The sequence below is a fragment of the Salvelinus sp. IW2-2015 genome, unplaced genomic scaffold (assembly GCF_002910315.2).
Source record: "Salvelinus sp. IW2-2015 unplaced genomic scaffold, ASM291031v2 Un_scaffold5351, whole genome shotgun sequence".
Lineage (NCBI taxonomy): Eukaryota > Metazoa > Chordata > Actinopteri > Salmoniformes > Salmonidae > Salvelinus > Salvelinus sp. IW2-2015.
The window spans coordinates 6,495-13,663 of record NW_019946616.1 but is presented as its reverse complement, the minus strand read 5'-3'; the positions used below and the strand labels follow the sequence as shown (position 1 = coordinate 13,663).

General features: G+C 49.7%; 1 pseudogene; it reads left to right on the top strand.

Moving 5' to 3' along the window:
- Nucleotides 1-4,671, top strand: part of LOC112078168 (uncharacterized) — a 12,380-nt pseudogene extending 7,709 nt beyond the window's left edge.
- The last annotated feature ends 2,498 nt before the right edge of the window (nucleotides 4,672-7,169 follow it).

Here is a 7,169-nt window from a genome sequence, read left to right as displayed (position 1 = left end):
TCACAGTACATATCCGAGACGATTCAATGCTGCATACAGACATACCCGACACGAACTCAATGCTGAATACAGACTCTACACCCAAGACGACTCAAAGCTGTCAGACATACCCAAGACGACTCAATGCTGATACAGACATACCCAAGACGACTCAATGCTGATACAGACATACCCAAGACGAATCAAAGCTTGATACAGACATATCCAAGACGACTCAATGCTGATACAGACATTCCCAAGACGACTCAAAGCTGGTACAGACATACCAAGACGACTCAATGCTGATACAGACATACCCAAGACGACTCAAAGCTGATAAGCACATACCCAAGATGACTCAAAGCTGACAGACATACCCAAGACGACTCAAAGCTGATACAGACATACCCAAGACAACTCAAAGCTTACAGACATACCCAAGACGACTCAATGCTGATACAGACATAACCAAGAGACTCAAAGCTGATACAGACATACCCAAGACGACTCAATGCTGATACAGACATACCCAAGACACTCAATGCTGATACAGACATACCAAATACGACTCAATGCTGATACAGAATACCCAGATGACTCAAAGCTGATACAGACATACCCAAGACAACTCAAAGCTGATACAGACATACCCAAGACGACTCAATGCTGATACAGACATACCAAGACGACTCAAAGCTGATACAGACATACCCAAGATGACTCAAAGCTGATACAGACATACCCAAGATGACTCAGACATACCCAGACGACTCATGCTGTACAACATACCCGACACAACTCAAGCTGATACAGACCACCCAAGACGACCTCAAAGCTGGTACAGACATACCGACAACAACTCAATGCGATACAGACCTACCCAAGACGACTCAAAGCTGTACAGACATACCCAAGAACGACTCAATGCTGATACAGACTACCCAATGACTCAGCTATACAGACATACCCGAACGATTCAAAGCTGATACAGACATACCCAAGACGACTCAATGCTGATACAGACATACCCAAGACAACTCAAAGCTGATACAGACATACCCGACACGACTCAAAGCTGATACAGACATATACAAGACGACTCAATACTGATACAGACATACCCAAGATGACTCAAAGCTGATACAGACATACCCAAGACGACTCAAAGCTGATAGAGATATTAAAGACGACTCAAAGATACAGACATACCCAAGACGACTCAAAGCTGTAATCGCCGCCAACGCGGCTTCTACAAAGTATTGACTCAGTGGTGTGAATACTTATGTTTTACATGTTGCATTTTATATATTTTTTCAGTGTAGTATCTATGGTCAGAGTTAAACACAACTAATTATTGTATCTATGGTGTGTCTTTTAATGAAGCTGTGGCATTATGTGTATCCCAGAATAACTAGGTCTTGCCATTTTGATTAATGAATTATACATGTCTTGGTACCACAGCCTGCAGGTATAATACTTTATAACTTGTTATAAGCAGGTATGAGCATTTATTAATGTTTTTATAAACTGTTCTGTCTCTCTGTGTATCAGGTCTGATCCGTACGTCAACACGCTAGTCAAGATGCACCTGCGCTCCTCCTACAGCTGTCATGAGCTGTTTGGCTTTGACGTCATGCTGGATGAGAACCTCAAGCCTTGGGTTCTGGAGGTCAATATATCTCCAAGGTAGCAGACAGATCATTCTACCCGATTTTAAAGACACTATGGCATTTCTATTTTGGAATGATTTCTAACAGCCGTAGCTTTTTAGTACCAACACCTTAACCTGTGTCTTGTGTGAGCAGTGTTCCCGCCGTCTTATTCAGTCTCTCTGATAAGTGTCTTTACTGTGGCTTTTACTGACCCCTTCTGTGTGTTCCTGCACTCTCTCTCCTTCATTCTCTTCTCTCTGTCAGCCTCCACTCCAGCACCGCTCTGGACGTGACCATAAAGGGCCAGATGATCAGAGATGTGTTAAACCTGGCGGGTTTCCTTCTGCCTCAGAGAGAAGAGGTGCACCCGTCCTTCAGTTCCTCCGGCAGCTCCTCCAGCAGGTCATTAACACCATTGATCACTGCTGGTCACAATTTCCGTCCCCACCCTTTCCTTTGGCCCTAACCCTTCCGATCTGTCCGGTGGAATCAATATGGCTCCAACCACTACACTGCCTATTCCCTTCTAGACCCTTCCGATCTGTCCGGTGGAATCAATATGGCTCCAACCACTACACTGCCTATTCCCTTCTAGACCCTTCCGATCTATAAACATTGAAGCGGGAGGTGTAGGGAGCAAATTAGGAATTTCTGCTGGACACACTCAACAGCCCATAAGACGATAGCGTGGTGTTCATCAATACCTTATTGTCTTTGCTTTGTGGATCGGTATAATGACTTGGTTTTTCTTTTTTTTTCTGTGTTTTGTGTGTTTCAGTTTGAGTGGAGGAACCCGGGAGAGAACCAGATCGGATATTTCTACTGATGAGAAAGTCAAACGGGCCTTCTACCTGAGCCAGCGCTTTTGCAGACCAGGTATATTCATGCAGCGACAGATGCAACTACTGGTCCCGTGTGGCTCAGTTGGTAGAGCATGGCACTTGCAACGCCAGGAGTTTGGGGTTCATTCCCCACGGGGGGACCAGGATTGAATATGTATGAACCTTTCCAATGTGTAAAGTTCGCTCTGGATAAGAGCGTTCTGCTAACATTGACTTATTGTAAATGTAATGTACTGGGAAATTTTCCCAGACTTGAAGTCGAAAGTCCTACATGATGGTGTGTTCAAGTCCAGTTATGAGGTTTAGTCCTTGACATGATCGTGTTCAAGGTAGTTTATGAAGGTTTAAGTCCCATACATGATCTGTGTTCAAGTCCAGTTATGAAGGTTTTAAGTTCCTGACATGATTGTGTTCAAGTCCAGTTTATAAGTTTTAAGTTCCTGACATGATCTGTGTCAAGGGTCCAGTTATGAGGTTTTAAGTCCTGACATATGTGTGTTCAAGGTCCAGGTCTTCCTGTGGGTCTTCTATCGATTTAGCTTCCAGAATTCCAATCTAGCTAGCTAGATACTTTGGAAGTTTCTCAACGACTCGATATTGTAACTTTCACTATTGAGCTTAAAGCGCAATTGTGCCGCTGCTATAAATTAATTATAGGGGAAACCACGGCAATCAATCAATCAGTATATAACCCCTCTGGTTCCTTCAAGACCCTCTGGTTCCTCAAGACCCTCTGGTTCCACAAACCTCTCTGGTTCCACAAGACCCTCTTGGTTCCTCAAGACCCTCTGGTTCCTCAATGACCCTCTGGTTCCTCTCAAGACTCTCTGGTCCTCAAGACCCTCTTGAGTTCCTCAGACCCTCTGGTTCCTCTGGTTTCCTCAAGACCCACTGATCCCTCATGGTTTCCTCAAGACCCTCTGTTCTCCAAGAAACCCTCTGGCGTCCTCAAGACCCTCTGGTTACATCAAACCCTCTGGTTCCTCAAGACCCTTCTGGTTCCTCAAGATCCTCGGATCCTCAAGACCCTCTGGTTCCTTCAAGACCCTCTGGATCCTCAGACCTCTGGATCCTCCTCAAGGGACCCTCTGGTTTCCTCAAGACCTTTGGTTCCTCAAGACCCTCTGTCCTCAAGACCTCTGGCTTCCTCCAAGAACCCTCTGGGTTCCTTGTCAAGACCCTCTGTGTTCTCAAGACCCTCTGCGTTCCTCAAGACCTCTGGTTCCTCAAGACCATCTGGTTCCTTCATAGACCTTCTGGTCCTCAAGGACCTCTGGTCCTTCAAGACCCACTGATTCCCTCTGGTTCCTCAGTCCCTCTGGTTCCTCAAGACGCCTCTGTTCCTCCAAGACCCTCTGGATCCTCAAGACCCTCTGATTCCCTCAGGACCCTCTGGTTCCTCAAGACCCTCTGCGTTTCCTCAAGACCCTCTGGTTTCCTCAAGATCCCTCTGGTCCCAAGAACCTCTCTGGTTCCTCAATGACCCTCTGGATCCTCAAGAACCTCTCTGGTTCCTCAAGACCCTCTGGTTTCCTTCATAGACCCTCTGGTTCCTCTAAGATCCTCTGGTTCCTCAATGACCCCTCTGGTTCCTCAAGACCCCTTGGTTCCTCAGACCCATCTGGTTCCTACAAGACCGTTAAAACCCTCTGGTTTCTGCTTCTCAAGACCCTCTGGTCTCTCCAAACCCTCTGCGTTCCTTGGTCCTGCAAGACCCCTCTGGTTCCTTTGGTTCCTCAAGTCCTCTGGTCCCTGGTCCTCAAGACACTCTGTTGACCTCTGTTTTCCTCAAGACCCTCTGGTCCTTCCTAGGATCTGGTTTCCTAGACCTCGCTCAAAGGACCTTCTGTTTGGTGTCAGACCCTCGTCCTCTAAGACCTCTTCCATGGTTCCTCAAGACCCACTGATCCCTCTGTGGTTCCTTTCTCTCTGTAGGGAATTTCTCCCCATCCTGGACTTATGACTCCAGAGGAGTGCGTGTCTCTGGCTGAGACGGAGGACGAGCTGAGCAGGAAGGGAGATTTGAACGAGTGTTCCCATCCACTGCTCCTCACGATAACCTGCGCTTCTTCAAACAACCACGCTACCTCAACATCCTGCTCAACCAGTGGGAGACCAAGTACGGACAGAACAGGAGAGAAGGTTACGTCTGTCTGGATACGGCTCAAACTTTTCCCTTTATGGTGGAGTTATTTTGACCAGCGGCTCGGGTAGGTTAGTCTTGACATATAGAGGGGATGGGGTGACCAGGGCTACATTAGGTAGTGACTATAGAGGGATGGTGACCAGGGCTCGTACGGTAAGTGACTATAGAGGGGATGGAGGTGACCAGGGTGATATGGTAGTGACTGATAGGAGGGGATGGGGGGACAAGTGGCTCAAGGTAGTGACTATAGATGGGGATGGGGGACAGAGGTCGGTTGACAGTAGGATGGCCAGTGTCTATGGTGACTATAGAGGGGATGGGTGACCAGGGCTCGTAATAGAGGGGATGGGGTGAGACCAGGGGGCCAGGGCTGATACTGTAGTTAGTGGATATATGAGGCGATTGGAGGTCGACCAGGGCTTCACAGGTAGAGACTATAGAGGGATGGCGGTGACCAGGGCTCGACCGAAGGTAGTGACTATAAAGGGGACCCGGGAGTGAATGGGGATGTGACCAGGGCTACAGTAGTGTAAGTGACTATAGAGGGGATGGGGTGACCCATGGGCGGAGGTTCAGTGACTTATAAGGGGATGGCGGTGGACCAGGGTCACAGGTAGTGACTATAGAGGTGATGGGTGAACATGGCGCTTGCATCTACAGGTCGGACTTATGAGGGGATGGGGTGACCAGGGCCGTCGTATGGGACTTAATGATGTGCCATGGCTCGGTAGTGAACTATAGAGGGGATGGGGTGACCAGGCTTCAGAGGTAGTGATATAGAGGGGATGGGGGTGACCAGGGCTCGTAGAGGTGTGACTATAGGATGGGGATGGGGTGACCAGCGGTGCCAGGTGACTATAGAAGGGGATGGGGTGAGGCCAGGGCTCGACAGGTACGTGTACTTATTATGAGGGGATGGCGCCGTTATCTAGTAGGGCTCATGTAGTAGTGACTATAGAGGGGATGTAGGCTGACCAGGCTCCAAAGGTCACTGATATAGAGGGGATGGGGTGACCCAAGGGCTCTACAGGTAGTGATATAGAGGGGATGGGTGACCAGGCTCGTACGTAGTGACTATAGATGGGGATGGCGGTCGACAGGGCGTGTATCATTAAAGGAGGTGACAGGGCCTCAAGTGACTATAGAGGGGATGGGGTGACCAGGGCTCGTACGTAGTGGACTTATAGAGGGGATGGGGTCGACCAGCGGGCTCGTAGGTAGTGACTATAAAGGGGATGGGGACCAGGGCTCGTAAGGTAGTGACTAGCTAAGAGCGAGGATGGGGGACCAGGCCGAGGTGACTTTAAAGGATGTGATCAGCTTAGAGGACTGATAAGAGGGATGGGGGTGACCAGGGGCTCGTAGGTAGTAAAGACTATAGACGGGGCTGGGTGACCACAGGGCTTCGTAGGAGTGACTATAGAGGGGATGGGGTGTGACCAGGGGCCTCGTATTGGTAAGTGACTATAGAGGGGATTGGGTGACCAGGCTCGTAGTGCATAGGACTATAAGGGATGGGTGTGAACTCAGTGCTCACAGGTAGTACGATAGAGGGATGCGTGTGCCAAGGGCTTCTAGTTTCGACTATTTTAGGGATGGGTGACCAGGGCTCACAGGTAGTGATATAACAGGGGATGGGGTGACCAGGGCTGTACGTTAGTTGATATTAGACGGGGATGGGGTGACGCAGGGCTCGTAGGTAAATGCTATGAGGGGATGGGTGACCGAGGGCTCGTAGGTCACGTGACTAATAGAGGGGATGGGGGACCAGGTGCTGACAGTTAAGTAGTGACTATAGAGGGTATGGGCGTGATCCCGGCTTTGCGTGACATACAGGGATAGGTGACTCAGTTTAGTTTGCTACAGGGGATGGGGTGACCAGGGCTCACGTCAGGTAGTGACATAGGAGTACTGAGGGATGATGAGGATGGGACCAGGGCTCGTAGGTAGTGACCTATAGCAGGGGATGAGTGGGTTGACCAGGGCTCTAGGTAGTCTGATTTATAGAGGGATAGGGTGACCTATGGGCCTACGTTAGGGTAGTGACTATATGAGGGGATGAGGGCGTGGACATGGGGCTCACAGGTAGTGGACCCTATAGAGTGCTGGGGTGACCTCAGGGCTGACAGGTAGTGCCACTATAGAGGGGATCGGGGTGACCAGGGCTCGTAGGTTAGTGGACCTATAGAGGGATGGCCGGTGACCAGGGGCTCGTACGGTTAGTGACTATTAGAGGGGATGGGGTGACCAGGGCTCGTACGGTAGTGGAGCTATAGAGGGGGATGGGGTGACCAGGGCATCGTACGTACAGTGACCTATAGAGGGGACTGGCGGGTGACCAGGGCTCGTAACCCGGTAGTGACCTATAGAGGGGATTGGGGTGACCGGGCTCGTATCGGTAGTGACTATAAGGGGATGGGGTGACCAGGGCCTCGTAGGTAGTGACTATAGAGGGATGGGGTGACCAGGGCTCCTAGGTAGTGATATAGAGGGGATGGCGTGTGTACCAGGGCTCGTAGCGGTAGTGACTATAGACGGGATGGGAGTGAC